The sequence below is a fragment of the Hemicordylus capensis genome, chromosome 2 (assembly GCF_027244095.1).
Source record: "Hemicordylus capensis ecotype Gifberg chromosome 2, rHemCap1.1.pri, whole genome shotgun sequence".
NCBI lineage: Eukaryota > Metazoa > Chordata > Lepidosauria > Squamata > Cordylidae > Hemicordylus > Hemicordylus capensis.
Window position 1 is genome coordinate 84618665 of NC_069658.1, and position 22695 is coordinate 84641359.

The window sequence follows — 22695 nt, forward strand, 5'->3', positions numbered from 1 at the left end:
TTCTGGCGACAACAGAGTCCTGTGGTTTTCTTTTGGTAGAATACAGGAGGGGTTTACCATTGCCATCTCCCGTGTAGTATGAGATGATGCCTTTCAGCGGGGATTCGAACTGTAGTGGGGATTCGAACCGGCCAGGCGCGTAACAATGATAGGGCAAGGGGAGACAGTTGTCTGGGGGCCCCACTGCCTGGAGGGGCACCCCAGGGGCACCTCACATGACTCCCCATTGCCCCCTGCCCAGCCCCAAGGCCCCTCAGCCACTTGCCCTCTTCGCCGTCTCTCCTGCTTGTTCTCCAGGCCGGCAATGGAAGCAGCAGACAAGCTGCCAAGAGCTCCTTTTCTCCCGCCTCTCAGCTGATCGGCGGGTGGGCGGGGCTTCCACGGAGGCCTCCGTGTAGGCCGCAGTGAAGCCTGAACTCGAGTAGGGCCCAAGCCAGCCAGGAAGGAGGAGGCAGCCAGAGTGTTCTCTGCAGCAGAAGACCCCCTGCTGCACTGCTTAACCCAGACCAGCATTTGCCAGGTAGAGTGTGAACTCCTTTTTGTGGTTACCTTTCCCGCCCCCCCCCCCCCATATATAGGGATCTGCTTGCCATAGGGCTTGGATATGGGGGGGGGAGGGACTGAGAAGTCTCTGAATATTTATTTTGAAACAGCTTGGAAAATTTGCTGACTTAAAAAAAACTATCTAAAAAGTCCTATAAGTGGCTTGTTTCATGGCAGAAAATTGCAAAAACTTCTGGAACAGTATCTTATTAATTTTATTTATTCATTCATTCATTTATAAATGCACTTATGTTCAAGTTGTTTTGCAGCCCAGAAGGTCTGAGTGAGAACTGTGAAGCATGTCTTGTGCTTTTATTTTATTTTATTTTTCTTGTGTGTGAACTGCTCCCCAATAACTTGCAGGGACTTCAGGGTAAATCTGGCCAACATGTGAATGCAGCACCTCCATTCCAGAGGAGATGTGTCTTAAAGGGCTTTAAAAGCCTCCTGTGAAAAACCTCCTGCAATCAAACTTGACTGAATTTGTTCAGAATTCTGAGAAAACAAACATAGGTTCACCCTGCATGGTTGAAAGTCTCCTTCGCTAATCTGCAGCGAGGGGCCCATTTTAATCATTCATCTTTCTAGTGTGTTCTAGGCATTAAAAGTAATACAAATGTATAGTACTCAATGTATATCACTATATATTGTGACGTGTGTGTGTGTATTCAGTGAAATGTATTTGCAGGCAGCATACTTATTTTGGAATATCAGACTTAAATCCTTGGGGGCCTGGGGTGTGCGGAGGCCCTGGACTTTGGGGGGGCCCATTTTAAAATCTTGTCTCTGGGCCCACTCCAACCTTGCTACGCCCCTGGAACCGGCAACCTCATGCTTGCTAGGCAAGTCATTTCCCACTGCACCATTAGGTGGCTGTGACAAGAATAGTTTTTATTAATAGGTTGTGACTTTTAAATATATACTGTATTTGTGAGATGAGATAATATTAAAACATTTATGGATTCATTGTATACACATATTATCTTTTTTAACCACGTCAAATACAGACAGGGAACACACATGTTAGTAAGTTATTCAAAGTTTTAGATCTGGAATAATTTGTACTTCCAGTGTTGCGTAATAATCCTTTTAGCAACTCTACAAGCTCAAAGAGTCCTTAATTGTTAATATAAAGATAAATTCCATATACTAGAAAGACAACCCGAAAGAACATGAACATATTTAACCGACAATGATCACTCTAAAGTCATTTTTGTAATCCTATGAACTTCAAGCCAAAATGGAACACTGACATGACAAGACCAGACCATATATGTAAGTGTTCTCACATCCAAATTACACATCCAACAACAAGAAGTCTGCAACCAGCCTTTATTAAACAATAAATATGAAATAAAAGTTTGTTGTATTAATCTCGTTTTAAGATCCAAAAGGGAATGCTTCACTGCCTTCAAGACAGCTTGCAATTGGTTTGGAAGAATAAGATACTGAAGTTCATTATTCCAAAGATCTTTAATGCAATCAGTATCAATCTTTTCGATGACTTTAAAGTGTTGGGGTGTTTTGCCGGGGGTGGGTGTGGGTGTGGAATACAATAGTGATTTATTATGTTAATGGTTAAGATTCCCTTTGTGAGAGTGTGTGTCCCCCCCCCCCCATATTGATTATATTAAGCTGTATTTATTCTTCAGTTGAAGTTTAATAAAGCAAAGAAAGCGGGGGAGAGAAATTTCTAAGTCAGCGGAAACTCCTAATTGTCATTCAGACAGACTGCCGGAACCTCTGTCTGCAGTTACGATCTACCTCATCGGGATGAGACTTAAGCATGTGGTGCTGTTTATCAAATGCACAGTTAGCTCTGTGCTCTTGATAGACAAACATTCATTTTCCAGTTCCAACTGTGTCCAACAATTTCAACCAAGGGTATGACAAATGCACTGGAAGGTAGGGATTTTTTGCTTTACTGTTGTTATTGCCCCAGCTAGGACAAAAACATCTTCCTTTCCTGCTATTGAAAGGCTGCTCTTGATGTCGACCAGTATCAGCACCTACAACAGCAGAGCGTGGAGAAGAGAACTTCCTTCCTTCAAGGTTTGTCTATGTAGATTGCAGGCAGCTCAGTGCTGCTGTGGGAATGGAATCGAAAAGGCTGTTTGCTTGAGAATAGTAGTGATCAGCCACCCCTCCCCTAAAGAGTGAATTGGAAGGGAACCCTGTCCTGACTGATAGGCTGGTGAACTCCAGAGCTCAGCCAATCAGCACACCAGGTGGGTGGGACCTAGAGAGCCATGAGGAGAAAGAGAAGGTTTCTTTGTTAGAAGCAGCTGGCTGGAAGTGCAGAGGAGGAAACGAAGCCATGAGTAGGGATGTGCATGGTCCGGACTGGCACCGGGGGGGGTCTCCCTTTAAGGGCGGGGGGTAGAACTTACCCCTCCCGCCGCTTTCCCCCCTCCGGCACTGTGTTTTTATGCGAAGATTTTGGGGCGGTAGCGTTCTTTGCTGCCGCCCCTGCCCCTGTTGTCGCCCGGCAGTCTTCCTCAGAGTAGTACACATGCACGCGCGCTGCCCCACGCACCGCCATGCACGCATGCGTACTACTCTGAGGAAGACTGCCGGGCGACAATGGGGGCAGGGGCAGCAGCAAAGAACGTTGCTGCCCCAAAATCTTCGCATAAAAACACAGCGCCGGAGGGGGGAAAGCGGCGGGAGGAGTAAGTTCTACTCCCCCCCGCCCTTAAAGGGAGACCCCCCCTCAGTGCCGGTCCGGACTAGTCTGGACCATGCACATCCCCAGCCATGACTTCTGGCTGCAGGAAAATCTATCTGCAAATCCTGGGAAGCCAGGAGGGCTGGAAACTTGAATCCTCTCCCGGAGTTTGGATGAGTTCAAGGCAATGAAGCCAGGGCTTTTGGCTTTGGGAAGTTTTGTCTAGGGAAAGTTTGTTTAGTCAGACTTTGCGTCAGATTTTCAGTTTCTTGTGTGTCTGTTTTGCATTTTCCTGATACTGGTCCATTATTGTTTATCTGTAATGTAACTAAATTAAGAAACACTAGCCTTCACCCATCCAGCCAGAGTGTTGCAAAAGACTGTAAGCTTTTAAAGGTGCCTTTATATTTTCCTACATCCCTGTTCCTTGCAACTGGGGTGCTTTTTGAAGTATTATTGTAACCACTGGGTATTTTTACCTGTAACTAAAAGCTGAGGGAGCCTCAGACTGAAACAGTTTGTAGCAAGTGAATAAAGCTTTGTCTTTCTTTTTATTCTTTGCATTTTACAAGCCTCTCTGGGTGAATCTTTTGGCTCAGGAGAAAGCAGAGGCTAAAAGGGTTTTTCCCCTCTCTGGTGCAAACACGCCTCAGGCTGGGTCTTCAGCTACCAGTTTTCTCACCACAGGTAGGCTTACACATGGAGGATTTTTGAGTATTTTTCCCATAGCAAAAGGAGGAGAGTTTCCCTGGAATTTCCACCACAGCCAAGGGTGGGTCAAACTCTGAGATAAAAGGGCGGGGGGTGGCAGCCATTTTTGAAACTACCAGAGATACAGGAAAGTTCAGGGAAGAGCCTTGCTAGGGAAGCACAGAGGGGATGATTCAGCATTTTTCTTCACCTCATGTGCACTTGCTCTGAGACAAAGGCTCTTAATCTGCTACAGCCCTGCATCCCTTTTAGCAAGTTAGGTGTGAGTGTTAGTTCATACTACAACACTGTCTGAAGGGAGGTAGGGGTGCAGTCACCCAGGACCTCATGGCTATGCAGCAGGGGCACACTGTAGCCCCACAAAAGAGACTCTTCTGCTTCCCACTGGGCCAGAACGATATTGATCCATCATGTAAACTATTTTTGCACTAGGTCCTACTAAAGCTAGAGACAGCACTGGTTGATGCAGCAGGGGTTGCTGCTGCTTGAGTGAAAGATGAAGAAATTCTGATAGGTTTCTGCCCATTTTCCCATATCAGAATTCGAAGCAACTAATCAAGACATCTAAGGCTGTATGCTAAGGGCTACAAATGGATCAATGTGGCAACACATTGCAGGCAAGGTGGATGGATTTTATTTTATTTTTCTTACCACTAAATGTCAAAAGTCCAAATGTAGCCCAACACCACTACCTTCTTACCACAAAACAGGATATATTAGAACATAAGAACATAAGAACAGCCCTGCTGGATCAGGCCCAAGGCCCATCTAGTCCAGCATCCTGTTTCTCACAGTGGCCCACAAGATGCTGCTGGCAGCCACAAGCAGGAGTTGAGGGCATGCCCTCTCTCCTGCCATTACTCCCCTGCAAGTGGTTCTCAGAGCCATCCTGCCTTTTGAGACTGGAGGTGGCCCACAGCCCTCCGACTAGTAGCCATTGATGGACCTCTCCTCCATGAAGTTATCCAAACCCCTCTTAAAACCATCCAGGTTGTTGGCTGTCACTACGTCCTGTTGCAGAGAGTTCGACAAGTGGATCATGCGTTATGTGAAAAAGTACTTCCGTTTGTTGGTCCTAGACCTCCTGGCAATCAATTTCATGGAGTGACCCCTAGTTCTAGTGTTATGTGAGAGAGAAAAGAATTTCTCTCTCTCCAAATTCTCCAAACCATGCATGATTTTGTAGAACTCTATCAGGTCTCCCCGCAGTCGTCTTTTTTCTAAGCTAAAAAGCCCCAGGTGTTGTAGTCTTGCCTCATAAGAAAGGTGCTCTAGGCCCCTGGTCATCTTGGTTGCCCTCTTCTGCACCTTTTCCAGTTCTACAATATCCTTTTTAAGATGTGGTGACCAGAATTGTACACAGTACTCCAAGTGTGGTTACACATTAGTTTTTTATAAGGGCCATTTTATTTCCAATCCCCTTTCTAACAATCCCTAGCATTGAATTTGCCTTTTTCACAGCTGCCGCACATTGAGTCGGCACTTTCAACGAGCTGTCCACCACAACACCAAGATCCCTCTCCTGGTCAGTCACTGACAGCTCGGGTCCCATCAGCATATACTTGAAGTTGGGGTTTTTCATCCCAATGTGCATCACTTTACACTTGCTAACACTGAACTGCATTTGCCATTTTGTTGCCCACTGATCCAGTTTGGAGAGATCCTTTTGAAGCTCCTTACAATCCGTTTTGGATTTCACTACCCGGAAGAGTTTGGTATCATCTGCGAATTTGGCCACCTCCCTACTTACCCCTGCTTCTAGATCATTTATTAATAAATTAAAAAGCACCGGTCCCAGTACAGTTCCCTGGGGGACTCCACTTCTTCCTTCCCTCCATTGTGAAAACTCTCCATTTATACCTACCCTCTGTTTCCTGTCTTTCAGCCAGTTAGCAATCCACACATGTCCCTGTCCCCTTATCCAATGACTGCTAAGTTTCCTCAGGAGTCTTTGATGAGGAACTTTGTCAAAAGCTTTTTGGAAGTCCCGGTATACTATGTCAACTGGATCACCTTGATCCACACACTCGTTGACACCCTCAAAGAAGTCCAAAAGGTTGGTGAGGCAAGATTTAGCTTTTCAGTAGCCATGCTGGCTCACTCCCAGCAGGGCCTGTTCTTCTAGGTGCTTTACAATTTTATCCTTGAGGATGCTTTCCATCAATTTGCCTGGAACGGACATTAGGCTAACTGGCCTGTAATTTCCTGGATCGCCCCTGGGTCCCTTTTTGAAAATCGGTGTTACATTTGCTACTCTCCAGTCCTCTGGTACAGAGCCCGATTTCAGGGATAAGTTGGAAATTTTAGCAAGGAGGTCGGCAATTTCACATTTGAGTTCTTTGAGGACTCTTGGATGGATACCATCCAGCCCTGGTGATTTGTTAGCTTACAGTTTTTACAGACAGTTTAGTACATCTTCTCTTGTAACTACAATCTGATTCAGCTCTCTAGCCTGCATCCCTAAAAAGCCTGGTTCAGGAACAGGTATATGCTCAATATCCTCAGCCATGAAGACAGATGCAAAGAACTCATTCAGCTTCTCTGCAACCTCCATATCCTCCTTAATAATCCCTTTCACTCCGTCATTGTCTAATGGTCCAACCACCTCCCTGGCAGGTTTCCTGCTTCTGATGTACTTAAAGAAGTTTTTGTTATTTTCCTTGATACTTTTGGCTAAATGTTCCTCAAACTCTCTTTTTGCCTCCCTTATTGTCACCTTGCATTTCTTTTGCCAGAGTTTGTGTTCCTTTCTGTTCTCTTCATTTAGACAGACCTTCCAATTTCAGAAGGAAGTCTTCTTCCCTTTTATGGCTTCTTTGACGGTACCCGTGAGCCATGCTGGCATCCTCCTGGACTTAGTGGTATCTTTCCTCCTTTTGGGTATACAGTCTAACTGGGCTTCTAGTATTGTGGTTTTGAGTAAACTCCATGCACTCTGGAGTGAAGTGACTCTCCTGGATTTCCCTTTCAGCTTTCTTTTCACCGTACTCCACATTTTGGAGAAGTTTCCTCTTCTGAAATTCAAAATGTCCGTGTTAGACATCCTTGGTTATTCTCTCCCCACATGTAAGCTGAATGTGATTGCACTGTGGTCACTGTTCCCTAAAGGGTCGATGACACTGATGTCAAGCACCAGGTCCTGGGTGTCACTCAGAATTAGGTCCAAGGTCGCCTTTTCTCTGGTCAGTTCCATGACCAACTGTTCTAGGGCACAGTCATTTAGCGTATCTAGAAATTTGACCTCTTTGTCCTGACCTGACTGTGAATTTACCCAGTCTATGTGTGGGTAATTGAAGTCACCCATAATTACAGCCCTGCCTCTCCTTGACGCCTCCCTGATTTCTTCCTGCAACTTCCAGTCACTGTTGATGTTTTGATCCGGAGGGCGATAGCATATCCCCAGTAGCACGTTCCCTTTCCGGCCTTGTATAGTCACCCACAGGGTTTCTGTGGAGGACTCCAGCCCACCTAGGTTTTCAAGCTTGTTAGATTCTATTCCTACTTTAACATACAGTGCTACTCCACCTCCAAGGCACCCCTCCCTGTCCTTTCTGTAGAGTTTATACCCAGGGATAACTGTGTCCCACTGGTTCTCACTGTTCCACCATGTTTCTGTTATGCCCACTATATCTATATCTGCATTAGCAACCAAGCACTCCAGCTCACCCATCTTGGCTCGGAGGCTTCTAGTATTAGCATATAAGCACCTATACTCTGAATCTCTCCCCTGAAGTATGCTATTCTTATGACTCTTTGACCTGCTGGCACAGGCTCCTGTCTGTTCTCTATGCGGTTCTGCACTGTCCCTTCTGTTTTATCTGAATTCATTGCACCCTCGCACTTTAAGGGATGGCTTTTGCCAAACGGGATACTGCCCAGCTCCCGTCGGCTGTTCCCCAGGTGTCATTTTAAAAGCTGCTCTGCAACCTTTTTGATTTTAAGCTCCAGCAGTCTGGTTCCATCTTGGTTCAAGTGCAGCCCGTCCCTTTTGTACAGGCCTTGCTTGCCCCCAAATGTGTCCCAGTGCCTAACAAATCTAAACCCCTTCTCCCGGCACCAACGTCTCATCCACGCATTGAAACCCCTCAGCTCTGCCTGTCTCACTGTACCTGCACGTGGAACAGGTAGCATTTCTGAGAATGCTACCTTGGGGGTCCTGGACTTCAATACACTACCTATCAGCCTAAATTTGGCTTCCAGGACCTCCCAACTACATTTCCCCACATCGTTGGTGCCAACGTGCACCACGACAGCTGTCTCCTCCCCAGCACTGCCTAGGAGCCTGTCTAGATGCTGCTTGATGTCTGCAACCTTTGCACCAGGCAGGCAACTCACCGTGCGGTCAGCACGTGGGTCACAAACCCATCTCTCTATACCTCTAATGATTGAATCACCAACTACAAGGAGGCCCCCACCCCCCAGAGGAGTATCCCCCATGCGAGAGGATATGGGCTTATCATCCACGGAAGGGGTCCCTTCTAAAGGAGCTTTTCCCTCTTCCTCAGACTGATGTCCTCCTTGCCCAAGACCTTCATTCTCCCTGACAGCAGAGGAGCTACCAGCCCTGGAGTGGGATGCCTCTATCACATCCCTGAAGGTCTCATCCACATGCCTCTCTGTCTCTCTGAGCTTCTCCAGATCTGCCACCTTGGTCTCAAATGAATGGATTTGTTCCCTGAGGGCCAGGAGGTCCTTGCACCGAGCACACACCCATGACTTCTGCCCATGGGGCAAATAGTCATACATGTGGCACTCTGTGCAACACACTGGGAAGTGCCCCTTCCCCTGCTGACTTTCTATCTCCATACTGTCTTGTTGGCTGTTTACAGTATTCAGAGATAGTTTATTGTAAGTAGTTTATTATCTGTTTATTAGAAGGATAGGTCTCAGCTGTAATAGTCAGCTATTTAACTGTCCAAACAGTCTTTCCCAAGAATATGAGGGATACAAGGGAGGAATATGTACTTACGTTCTCTTCTCCACCAGGTTCCTTGTAATCCAAACTCCCCCGCACACTTCCCACTAAACTCCTGCAAAACTCCTATGTCCTGTTTGCTATCCCTGTTTGCTATGCTCTCAGGCCTTAACTTATTTTGCAGAGTTGCCTTCCAACTGCCAGAGTGGTGCATGTTGCAGCTAAGACCCTGGCAGCATCAGTGCTCAGCTGTAATGTCTCATGGTGACCACAGGTGGGGGGTGTAGGGTCATGGATAAAAGTGCCGGACTCCTCCCCTCTTTGTTCTCCCTGTGCCATTCTCCATTTTGTCTCTCCAGAAATGGCTGTTTGCTTTGGTGTCTCTCTTCAGCCATGAGCTACAGCTGAAATTCAGCTGCAGGCTTTTTCACATTTGTTTGTAACCTTTTCTTTAAACAAATCGTTGTAGTTCTTCAATACTAGAACTGTCTCAGTACCTCTTGCTTTGCTGCTTTCTCACCAAACTGGTTTTGCTTTGCTATTTGAGGACTGAACTGCCATTCTTCCCCTACAGTGCAAAAGAAGTTTTCTCTGTTCCTCATCCTGGGTAAAGATTGTTTGAAATCACAGGAGAAGTTTCTATTCTGCATACTTTACAAGCATACTTTTGTCTTTGTTCCAGTAGTTAGAATGGCAGGAAATACAGGAATGGATTCTTCTTGTGGCTTCTGGGTGTATTTAAAACTAGGGAAAGTAGACAAGGCTTCCTAAAATTGGTAGTAACAAATGTGATATTCTATATCAGAACTAGCTGAGAATATCATTACAGTACTAGCTAAGACATATTTTACAGTACTAGCTAAGACACACAGCAGGATATCTCCAAACCTATCATGGGTAGCTCAGATGATGATATAGCTATCTTTGGCTTCACACTGAAACAAGCCGACAGAAGGGCAGAGGTAAGTCAACTGCTGCTTCAGAGTGAGCATCATGTGAGGACTATTGATCTTATTGACTGGGTCACTGAAGTCCTGCTGTACATTAAATAAGGAGAGAAAACTGAAAATTACATTAATTCAAATGACTAAATCAATATTCCACAGTGCAGTTAGTTGATCCCAGGTGGACCTTTAATAAAGCAAAGGTGAACTCAACCAGCCTGAGGCATATTCACATTATATTAATGTGAATTAATTTGGAAAAAAAGACACATTTCAAGGACTTTTAACATATATTTTCATTGCATTTTTCTGATCAGGAGCAGCAAGAGGAGAGTTAACCAGAAATATAATTTCTCCCCCCACCCCCCGCCCAGCATTATGATATAATTCAGGCCACATTTCCTAGGATATAAAATAGAGGAATTAAAATAATCAACCTATTTCCCTGCTAATTTCCTCCCTATTTGCACTCCTTTTAAAGTGGTGGTTCGCTTATATTTAGAAGGGGAAGAACACTGGATACAATTCAACCCTCTCCACAGCCGCTGCTGGTGTTTTATGTGTGTGTGTGTGTGCGTGCGTGCGCACACACACACACGTATTTAGATTGGGGGCCTCTTGAGGATGGGAACTTTTTTCATTTCTTTAAAGTTATACTACATCATTTCTTATACTATATCATTTCTTTAAAGTTATACTACATGGAGCCTTTTTGCTGAAAATAATAATATAATAAAATATTATTATGAATAATAAAATAACAAGAATAACATTATTAATAACAAAATATAATCATCATCATCATCATCATCTAATATTCAATTCACTTTTATTGTTCTAAATAATAACTATCAAGTTCCAGTGTCAAAGCTCATTCTGGACTGAATGATATTTCCCCCGCAACCAGCCCATCATGTGGATATAAGCAAATGGTGCTTGCCCTGAGGTCCTTGTAGCTGCTGGTCCTCTATATTCATGTAGGGACAAAAAGTCTGGATACAGTCTGCATGCATAGGCCAACCCCCCCACAAAAAACCCCACCCCTCTCATTAAATTCACAGGCGGGGGGGGGGGAGATCACCTGAAAATCTTCACCAGAAAAAAATTAATTGCACCATTTTGGCTATGGTGCATAGACTATATTCAGACATTGAAGCAATTTACACAAGCCTGGGTTGGGCTCTTCATGTGGAGCACTGGGATTGCTCCTGATCACGGCACTTCAGGGCCAGATTAAGGGCAATTGATGCCCTAAGCACAGCCCAACAGTGGTGCCCCCGCCCCCGCCAACTCCATTGCTTAACTGACAAGACATTAAGACTCAAGCAAATTATTTACTTATACCTTAATATTTATTTAAATTTTAAAAAGTTTTCTTCTAGATTTTTTAAGGTAAAAAACAACAGTTCCACTGCCTATAATTTCTTATAAATAGCTGCAACAAAAGGAATGATTGAAAAAAATATTTCATCTTCAAGGTCAGAAATCATAACATACGGCCATCTTTTATGTGAAGTTTTATCAATATTTTGTACTGCTCTTTACAGTAATCTTTCACAAATCAATGTCTCTTTACTTCAGTCAGCGTGGTGTAGTGGTTAGAGTGCTGAACTAGGACTGGGGAGACCCAAGTTCAAATCCCCGTTCAGCCATGAGACTTGCTGGGTGACGATGGGCCAGTCACTTCTCTCTCAGCCTAACCTACCTCACAGGGTTGTTGTGAAGAGAAACTTAAGTATGTAGAACACCACTCTGGGCTCCTTGGAGGAAGAGCGGGATATACATGTAAAAAGGGTGGGGGGAAAGCAACATAGTTAAGTAGTTTATCAAAACTTTAGTCACTCACTGAGCCAAAGAAAACATTTTTTTAACAATGCAGAGTAAAGTCAAACACGGCAGATAAAAACAATTACAAAAATTCAGCTAAAGTTGAGTGTGGCAGTGAAATGCAAAGTGGGAAAAGAAACGCAAGGTGATAATAAGGGAGGCAAAAAAGGAGTGTGAGGAACATTTAGCTAAAAGCATCAAAGGGAATAACAAAAACTTATTTAAATACATCAGAAGCAGGAAAAATGCCAGGGAGGCTGTTGGACCATTAGACAATGAGGGAGTGAAAGGGATTATTAAGGAGGATATGGAGGTTGCAGAGAAGCCTAATGAGTTTGTTGTGTCCATCTTCACGGCAGAGGATACTGAGCATACACCTGTTCCTGAACCAGGCTTTTCAGGGGTGGAGGCTAAAGAAGTGAGCCAGATAGAACTTAGCCAGATAGAAGTGACAAGAGATGATGTTCTAAACTGTCTGGAAAAACTGAAAACTAACAAAGTGCCAGGGCCAGATGGCATCCATCCAAGAGTTCTCAAAGAACTCAAATGTGAAATTGCCGACCTTCTTGACAAAATATATAACTTATTCCTGCAATCAGGCTCTGTACCAGAGGACTGGAAAGTAGCCAATGTAACACCGCTTTTCAAAAAAGGATCCAAGGGTGATCTGGGAAATTACAGGCCAGTTAGCTTAACGTCCATTCAAGGCAAATTGATGGAAAGCATCCTCAAAGAAAAAAATGTAAAGCACATAGAAGAACAGGCCCTGCTGGGGAAGAACCAGCATGGCTACTGCAAAGGTAAATCTTGCCTCACAAACCTTTTGGACTTCTTTGAGAGTGTCAACAAGTGTGTGGATCAAGGTGATCCAGTTGACCTAGTATACCGGGACTTCCAAAAAGCTTTTGACAAAGTTCCTCAGCAAAAACTCCTGAGAAAACGTAGCAGTCATGGGATAAGGGGACAAGTACATGTGTGGATTGCTAACTGGTTGAAGGACAGGAAACAGAGGGTAGGTATAAATGGAGAGTTTTCACAATGGGGGGAATTAAGAAGTGGAGTCCCCCAGGGATCTGTACTGGGACCGGTACTGGGACCGGTGCCCCAAGTGAGGCACTACCTTGGCGTGGTTCTGGGGCTTGTGTGCTCTGAGGAAGGTGAGAGCTATGCCAGAGGTCCAACCTGGACAGGTCTCACCGGAGGAGCCAGACAAAGAGTGCCTCTCCCATCAACAATATGGTGAGACGGAACTTTAATAAATCTATACCGGATCGGTTGTCGCCCGGGTCAACAAGGACCGTGCCAGGTGCTGGAGTCCCTGGACATCTGGTGGCATGTGGGCTACAGGACTCAGGATCTTCAGTTGAGCAACCAGGGCTGCAGACTGCAAGGTTATTGGAAGAAATGTCGCTTAACCAAAAAATATATACGAAAAACGCCAACAAGGAAATAATGATCTGCTATTACAAGTCTAGTCCAACTAGAAGAGGTTATTTTAAAAAATGAACCAAATTTGGAAAAAGAAGCATCCAGATACAGAAATAACAGAACAAAGGCTAGCAGACCAGAGAAGATTCATAATAAGAAATAAAGTATTCACAGAGGTTGAGCTGGAAGAACTGCAAAGAGCAACACAAGCTCAAGATATGGAAGAAGAATTACCACCAACTGAAGAAGTTGCTCAGGCACAGGTGGAGGAGGTATTGGAAATCGAGGATGCCACTGTTGCTGAACTGTTTCAAAATCAAAACCAGGCAACCTCCCCTTTGCCTTCACCTCAAAAACCCAAATGTCGTTTAACAGAAAAGCAACAAGAACTAAAGCAAAAAATAACTGAGCACATGAAACAAAAAACAACCAGGGTTCGACTTCCAGCTCTAAAAACAGTTGCCAAAAAACAACTCGCTCAGGCATTAAAAGATGTCAATGCTGCACACTTGCAGAAATAACAACCAATAATTTGCAAGAAACAAACCAACTAATGTACAGTGCAGCAACAATAACAACACAAGAGTTCGGATATAAGATCAGTGGACCTGTCAAAAAAGAGTAGTACATCACCTAAATGGAAGATTTGATTAGAAAATAAAATCTCCAGGCTTAGATCAGATGCTAGTAAATTGAAAGATATGAAAGACAAGAAGCTGAAGAATGAAAACACCAAACAGTATCTGATAATAAAATACCACCTAAATTCAAGGAAAATTAGAGAAGTCCTGGAAATAATAAAGCAACAAATAACAGCAGTGTCAAAGAAGATTAGCCAGAATTACACAACACGAAGCCAGAATTACACAACACAGGCAGAATCTCCAATTCCAGTCGAATCAGAGACGTTTCTACCAAAGCATAGAAGGAGAAACTGCAGGAAAGGTAGAAACACCAAATAAAGAAGAAACAGTGCAATTCTGGGGGAAATTATGGGACAATCCAATAGATTATAATAAAAAAGCAGGCTGGATGAAAGACGTTGAAAAATGTAACCAACAAATGCAAGATCTAATAATAACACCAGAATTAATAAGTGAAAGAGCAAAGAAAATTAAAAATTGGACTGCACCAGGCGACGACGAACTGCATGGCTTTTGGCTTAAACACTTAACAAGCCTTCATAAACAACTATCAAAACAGTTCAATCACATTTTGCAAGGAGGTGATATTGAACAATGGCTAACAATTGGGAAAACTCTTCTCATAATGAAAGACCCAGCAAAAGGTGCAGTTCCAAGTAATTATAGACTGATAACCTGCCTGCCAACCATGTTCAAATCAGGCGCGTAACAATGATAGGGCAAGGGGAGACAGTTGTCTGGGGGCCCCACTGCCTGGAGGGGCACCCCAGAGGCACCTCATGTGACTCCCCATTGCCCCCTGCCCAGCCCCATAGCCTCTCAGCCACTTGCCCTCTTCGCCGTCTCTCCTGCTTGTTCTGCTGGCCCGCAATCGAAGCAGCAGGCAAGCTGCAAAGAGCTCCTTTTCTCCCGCCTCTCAGCTGATCGGCGGGTGGGCGGGGCTTCCACGGAGGCCTCCGTGTAGGCCGCAGTGAAGCCTGAACTCGAGTAGGGCCCAAGCCAGCCAGGAAGGAGGAGGCAGCCAGAGTGTTCTCTGCAGCAGAAGACCCCCTGCTGCCCTGCTTAACCCAGACCAGCATTTGCCAGGTAGAGTGTGAACTCCTTTTGTGGTTACCTTTCCCGCCCCCCCCCCCCATATATAGGGATCTGCTTGCCATAGGGCTTGGATATGGGGGGGGGGGGGACCGAGAAGTCTCTGAATATTTATTTTGAAACAGCTTGGAAAATTTGCTGACTTAAAAAAAACTATCTAAAAAGTCCTATAAGTGGCTTGTTTCATGGCAGAAAATTGCAAAAACTTCTGGAACAGTATTTTATTAATTTTATTTATTCATTCATTCATTTATAAATGCACTTATGTTCAAGTTGTTTTGCAACCCAGAAGGTCTGAGTGAGAACTGTGAAGCATGTCTTGTGCTTTTATTTTATTTTTCTTGTGTGTGAACTGCTCCCCAATAACTTGCAGGGACTTCAGGGTAAATCTGGCCAACATATGAATGCAGCACCTCCATTCCAGAGGAGATGTGTCTTAAAGGGCTTTAAAAGCCTCCTGTGAAAAACCTCCTGCAATCAAACTTGACTGAATTTGTTCAGAATTCTGAGAAAACAAACATAGGTTCACCCTGCATGGTTGAAAGTCTCCTTTGCTAATCTGCAGCGAGGGGCCCATTTTAATAATTCATCTTTCTGGTGTGTTCTAGGCATTAAAAGTAATACAAATGTATAGTACTCAATGTATATCACTATATATTGTGATGTGTGTGTGTGTATTCAGTGAAATGTATTTCCAGGCAGCATACTTATTTTGGAATATCAGACTTAAATCCTTGGGGGCCTGGGGTGTGCGGAGGCCCTGGACTTTGGGGGGGGGGGCATTTTAAAATCTTGTCTCTGGGCCCACTCCAACCTTGCTACGCCCCTGGTTCAAATTATTAACTGGAATAATAGCAGATGAAGTGATGCAACACTTATTAACTAACAAACAGCTTCCAGTTGAACAGAAAGGAAATTGCCCGACCACCAGAGGCACAAAAGACCAGATTGACAAAATGATCTTAGAAAATTGCAAGAGAAGAAAAACAAATCTGAGTGTTGCATGGACTGACTACAAGAAAGCCTTCAACTCATTGCCTCACACATGGATACTAAAATGTTTAGAAACAACTGGTGTCAGCAAAAACATTCAGATATTTATTTTTTAAAAAGCAATGAGCATGTGGAGTACACAGTTAACAATCAATGGCAAGACACTTGGACAGGTTAGCATTAGAAGAGGTGTTTTCCAAGGGGACTCACTATCTCCTCTGTTGTTTTTAATCACCATTACAAATAAATATACCTCCCCAAAATTTGACACAATTTTTTAAGAAAAAATTGAGCTTTAGGCTTGGCATGGTGGGCAATACTGAAAACACTGGATTGCAATTATATGATACATCATCTAGATGTTCAGTGAAAAAAGAAAAGGAAAAAAAAGAAAAGAAAAGAAAAGAAAAAAATGTTGCTTCCTAGTATGGGAGCAACACAGTGATGAAAATAATTTTAAAAAGCAAGAGAAAAATCTGGACTTCTTAAGCACCATTATAGGTTCATGTTTATCACACACTAAGGCACATAGTGCTTCAGACATGTGCCAGAGTATATTATTTCTTTTCTAAAAGTGAGGTTTTTTTAAATTATGAAAACCAAGTTGTTGAATTTGGTGTAACAAGTGAATGCAGGGAGAAATCTGATTCAATCCTCGCAGATCTAGTATTCTGGCACATTAATTAAGGCAGTGTTTCTCTCCTACTTACATTGCTCTTTGGTACATTAGTTAATGGTGGGGGGATTTCTCTTATATTTGCATGGCTCTTAAATCTTTCAAAGCATCCACTGTGGCCTAATTATTTTCACTTAAAATGCTCATATCGTCCTTTTTTATTCATGATTCTTATCAGCATGCTTCACAAAGATTTTACAGCTCCTTTGAAGATTTGTTAGGAATCGTGCAAGTAAAGGAAGTGTCGTGTTTTCATAACTCCTGGGTCCTGGAGGCTCTTGAAAGACACAGTAATTGTGAATCAAGGAATAATACACTCCTATGAAATGCGTTTTTAATTACTGCAGTGCACTGAGATGGTTCACTGGGACCATAAATGTCATGGCAGAATCTATTGTCTAACAGGTTCTAACATTTTCTCTTATATGAAGACTGAATTCCCATCTACTGTGGATTTGCAAACTTACACAAGTATGTTGGATTCATTGGGTGTGTTCCTGATTTATTCTGAAGAGCTCCCATTATATTTTTCCACATATTTGTTGTGATACAATAACTTATTTTGTGTTATATTTCACTTTACCCTTAGATGATTTACACAGAGCTAGGAACATATAAACATAGGAAGTCGCCTTATACCAAGTCAGACAACTGGTCCAATTAGTTCAGTATTGTATAACCAGACTGGCAGTAGCTTCTCCAAGGTTGCAGATAGGGGTCTCTCAGCCCTGTCATAGAGACGCCAGAGAAGGTACCTTCTGCATGCAAGCATGCAGATGCTCTTCCCAGAGCAGCCCCATCCACTAAGGGAAATATCTTACAGTGCTCACACACGTAGTCTACCATTCAAATGCAAACCAGGACAGACCCTGCTTAGCAAAAGGGAAAATTCATGCTTGCTACCCCAAGACCAGCTCTCCTCCTATGAGGAAGCTTTCTAACAGTTAAGCCTGACTGCAAGAAATTTCATAAACCACCTGATTGTTATAAGATCTCACCAATCAAGGAAAAGAGCTAGGGAAACGGCAGTGTCTATGTGGGGCATGTCCCAATTTTTTGCCCCTTTTTTCATTTTTTCAATTTTTCAATTTTTTCAATTTTTTGTCCCTTTTTAGAAGCTCTTTTCATTTTCAGGAACCCATTCTGTTTCATTTTGGACTCATTCAGATCCATTGTTATTTGTTTTAGGATCAGTTCAGTGGGTCTTGGTTTATTTAAAAACCTCCATTCATTTTTGCTGGGGGTGGGGGGTTGGGGTTAAAGATTGTTTTTGCTACAGCAGAAACTAAGGCTCAACCACCTCCTAATGGGTTCCATCTTGAATACCTATAACTGCCTTGGAAAGTAGCAGTGTCCCAAGGCTGTATCGCAAAAATATGGCCTGTACTAAGAAGACCTTAATAGCAGCTGCCAGTAGCTTCTTTAAGTGTGAGTATGGAGCCATCTGTGAAGCTAGAAACAGAACATTTTAAATTCTTTTCTGGCATTTTATATTATACATGACTTTTCAAATATGGTCATCTGATACCCATAACATTTTATTTTATTAATTTAATTTTCCACCAAGTCATAACATGTTTACATTAATGACCTCCTAGAATAAAGGTGTCATTCTTTGCAATGTTGTTGAGTCTTCTGCAGTTCTTCTGATAGTGGGCTTTTTTTACCTTTTCTTCCAGCAGAAAATCCTTTGAAAAATGAAAAATCACAGCACTTCCCTCTTTACTACGTATAGTGGAAGAAACAAGTGGTGTCTTGGTAGGCAGTGTGATCCACTGATCGCGCTGACATTTTCTCTATTGTCTAGTGCAAAACCTTGGCTGGCTTGATGAGAGACTGTTGCTCATGGAAATAAGTGTTGCTTGAGGAGAGTGAGTTATTTTCAGTTGTCATTAAAATGGTACACCAGGGGTTTGATTTACATAAAACCTGATTAAATTTAGTATCTGCTCATGTATCTCTGCTAAATCAATGTCACTTCATCAGTGCATAAAGATTACCTTTCTTGTTCCTCCTGTTAGAACACTGAGATTCTTTAAAGTGCATTGTTGTATATGCAGAGCCTCTTGTTACAATAGAAAGGGTCTCATTGTAATACATTTCCATTCCAGCCCTTGTGATTAGACCAGATTCCCCGCCAAAAAAAACCCACCAAACCCACAATGCACAGAGACTCAGAAAGGAGAAAAAATAACAAAAATTAATAAATACAGAATGCTATATTTCTAAAAATATGTACTGGGACTGCTTTTCTGCTGAATCTTAACAGCTCTCAATGGATAAAAATAAATTTTTATTTTACCCTTGTGAGATAGGTTAACATAACAAATATCCTGGATCCAGAGATCATCAGGTTTTCATAACTGCCCACAATGTCTGTTTTGGCAGCACTGGTGACATTTTGTGGTATAAAGAGAAGAGAATAATTAGAATCAAACTGCCTCCCACCCCCAGCAAGCAAAAATTAATGTAAGCGCTGCAATGACAACTATGCCAAGTTTGGACATGTACATTAATTTTCAACAATTTTCAACTATGTGTACTGTTCCAGATGCTAGATACAACATTTTGTCTCACATCGCACATTTTTTTAATACGTTCAACCAATCTGCAAGAATAATTTGCATGGGGAAGTCTGTTTCCATGCAGAGTTCAGCATGTATCCAACAAAAGCACAGAGCTTCAGGACTGAGGGCATAGGGGTTTGATAATCAACCCAATATGCTAAGTAGTATTTCCCTTCAGCTCAGGTTAGGATCAATATGTTAGGCATTTTATGATTGCTTGCCTCACCATTTTATGATTGCATCTGCGCCACCCATGTGTATGCCAACGCCATGCAGAAGCTGCAGGGAACAGTGCCGCAGCCACACACAGCCTTTTGGCAAGTGGGCACCACCACCAGAAAAGCAGCGGGGCAGAGTCGAGCAGATAAGGAGCTGGTTACCTGCTTTTTAAGGGAATCGCTCCCTGCCCTGTTGGTGGCTGCCGGAGACATTTGTGCACCCCCCTAGAAAAAACGGGGATGGATCCTATGTCCACAGCCAAATGGGCCAAGCAGGGACCAGCATTGCAATGTATGTAAGTTGGCACCGTGGGCATCCCGAGGCAGGGTACCTTCAGATTTGAGTGATTCCTGGCAAGCCAGGTGGCTGTGGGGGGGCACAAAAATCCATGGAAATGTGTTGTGGGGAGACCAGACTGTCAGAGGCGGCGCTTGGACTCCTGCTTCACAGTAGTTGTTGGAACTGGGGAAAGTGTTGCTTGCATGGAACTAGCAACTGGGCTAGGCAGCAACAGCCCTCTGGCCCTCATGCATGTCTCCATGGCCAGACACTCATGAGAAAGCGGTCCTTCGGAGAAGGGAGAGTACATCTATTGCATGTCTTATTGTCACACAGGACTCTAGAGCTCATGACCTGCTTCCCATTGGATGATTTCGCTTATGAGTTATGGCGGAGACTGCATGCTTGCACTCCAGCGGAAGGGGCTGGGCCCTCCAAACTGGTACAAAAAAACAGAACAGAACCACTTTAAAAATCTAGGGGCTATTTTTAAACCCAAGGTTTGGGTTATCCTGTTGATGGTAGACTTTCCTTTGCTGGTACACATGGTAGCACACCAGTCCGGGGTACCTCCATGCCGGGGGGGGGGGGGCGCAGATGCAAGGCAGATCATTTGGATAATGTAGTGACATGGTAGGGAAAGATCCCCTTGCACAAGACCATTGTCTCATGAGGAGGGAAAGTTTCGTGTCTGTGAGCCATGAAATGTAGAGTAATGCATGTGACAGTCCCTGTGTAGAAAGCACAGGACAGCCATCTTGCCTGAGCATTCTCTCTCCCTCTCATCTCTGCTGGGCTCCCTTGTTTTAGTTAGTGATATAATTAGCTGCATCACCTAATGCATTGCCAAGGTTCTGTGTGAGACCCTTGCTCATTATACTGTCTCTCAATGTACCTGTGTTGGCCATGTTTTGCTCATGCATGTATTCGCCAGCAAGTGATGCTTATTGTAATCAACTATAAAAGGCAGCCCCTTTGGAGTGCTAATTGGCTCTTACCAATGGACTAGCGTGAAAGTGCCTCAGACTAACACCAAAAAGAGCCACATCCCCTACTGCAATGGGATCCCCAGTAGTGTGTGTTTCAAGGGATGTAAGCCTTTTACCCCTTTATTTTTTTTCTGATTAAAATGACTTTTATCCACCTTCCACCATGTGCATGTCTCTTTGTCTCAGACCCAAGCAAGGCCATGGGGATCTGGCCTGGTCTTCCGCCACCTGGGGAGGCCTCCGAGTAGTACTGGCAGTGGCGGCCATCTGTGCAGGCCGCCACAAAAGTGGGCAGGGACTGGGCAGAGGCCTCAGTGGGGATGGGGCCATGGTGTGCTCCGCTCTGCCAGAGGTGGAACAGGACTTGGGAGCAGCTGCTGGGCTCAACCTCTTGGCCCAGGGGCCCTTGAGAAATGTGAGGAGCTTCCTCATAGTTCTCATGTGGAGCGGCACACTGGAATTTCCGAGAACTGCGAGGAAGCTCCTCGCAGTTCTCAAGGGCCGCTGGGCCAAGAGATCAAGCCCAGCGGCAATTCCTGAATCCCACTCATCCCACTGTCACCAGGTCCACGGGGGCGGGGGAGGCCTAATCGGCTCACTTCCACACACCCCACAACCCGGCCATGCTTTACTTTTTGAAGGGGCAGTGGGGCAGCGGTGGGGTGGGGTGGCAGCTGGCAGGAGCCCCCCTTGACCTTGGAGCCCTGCCCTGACCTTTTGGCACCATGGTTTGCAGCAGGTATAACTTTTAAAAACTTTTAATTTTAACTCAGGGAGGAGGGCTCCGAAGCCCTTCAAGTCCAGGCACCAAAATTACCTAGCAGTGAAAGAGTGTTGAGGGCACCCCTCTATAGAGTTGGAGGGAGCAGAATCATCCATGGGAACCTTGAAGTTACAGACACTGTCCAGGCATCCAGGGAAATCAATGCCCTGCTGCCCAACCAGACAGAGCATGCAACACCTTTGAAAAGATGCCTTGCTGGGCAGCCAAACTAGATCATGTCTGTTATTAATGAAAGGGTTCCTTGGGTATGTGCCCCCCACTTCCCGGGATGGAAGCTGTCAAAACATTTTGTATGGTAATTCCAATTAAAGGTCCTGCATGCTGGGCAATATGCCAAGGTGTGCATTACAGGTTTCTCAAGAAATCTAATCAAATGGAAAGAAACAGACACCGAATTCGTGGGGCTATGTGTTGTCTCTTTCTTTATATGACTGAAAAACAGGAAGGTTTCCACAGCCAGGGTTTCCACGGGTTTATGCACGGGGTCAGCACATTGTTATTTCTGCTAAGCGACATGGTATTCATGTGTGCCCTTTGTGGGGAAACAACCAAGTTCCTCAGTTTCTGCTGTTACTGGGGCTTCCTGTATTTGTGTGCATATCTTGTTTTTATGCTTGTGTTTTTAATTTTTTTTAATCAGATTTGTTTTTATACTTTTTAGCTCAATATTTTAATGTGTCTTTTTTTATAATCATGTTTTTAAATTTTATTGTGAGCCACCTTGAGATTTTCTTAATGAAAGGTGGGGTATAAATTTAACAATCAATCAATCAATCAATAAAATAAAATCTCTGCAGTCCTGAATTGCTGGAGAACTCTTTTGCTGTGCCCATCTTGTCATCCCATCATTCTTGTTTGGATGGACAAGGGGTGCCCATAAGACATGTGAGCTTTCTCCAATGTGGTTCTCTCCTCTTAAATGGATGAATGCTAGAGATGTGGCATTCCTGTTTCCAGGCAATGGCAGGAAGAGTGCAGAGACAGCAGAGAGCGGGGCAACCGTTCAGAGAGGTGGCCAGCGAGAAGCACAGCTAGCATAAAACTGACCCATTTCTGAGCTGTTCTGAGCCACCCTCTCTATGGTTTCAGCTCAAAACCCAGGTTACAGCAGCGGCAGAATTCAGATGAAACAATGGTCCTTTGGAACCTGAAGTTTCAGCAGCAAAACTCACCAGAAACCTAAGGTTCAAATTCAGGTTTGGGATTGAAAAACGACCTGCTACTTGGTGACGAAACCACAGTTTCATGCATTTGGACAACCACAAACCCGAACCTCTGGCACATTTGCCTCTCGTTTGCTGTTACTTCTGGAAGTGGCCCAAATGAGCAACCACTGTATCAGTGTGGCCAATGGGTGTGTACAGCAATGGCTAGCAATGCAATCCCATTTTCCCACACATTCAAAAGATGTGTGGG

General features: G+C 44.0%; 1 long non-coding RNA gene across 3 annotated transcripts in view; it reads left to right on the plus strand.

Moving 5' to 3' along the window:
- Window positions 1-374: 374 nt before the first annotated feature.
- LOC128346860 (uncharacterized) overlaps window positions 375-22695 on the plus strand; it is a 29025-nt gene continuing 6704 nt past the window's right edge. The window contains exons 1-3 of one of the 3 annotated variants that reach the window (XR_008317247.1): window positions 375-520; window positions 2486-2595; window positions 18124-18199. This is a non-coding gene — a long non-coding RNA (uncharacterized LOC128346860). The remainder of the gene's footprint in view (window positions 521-2485; window positions 2596-18123; window positions 18200-22695) is intronic. The other 2 variants (XR_008317248.1, XR_008317246.1) reach the window with 2 other exon arrangements.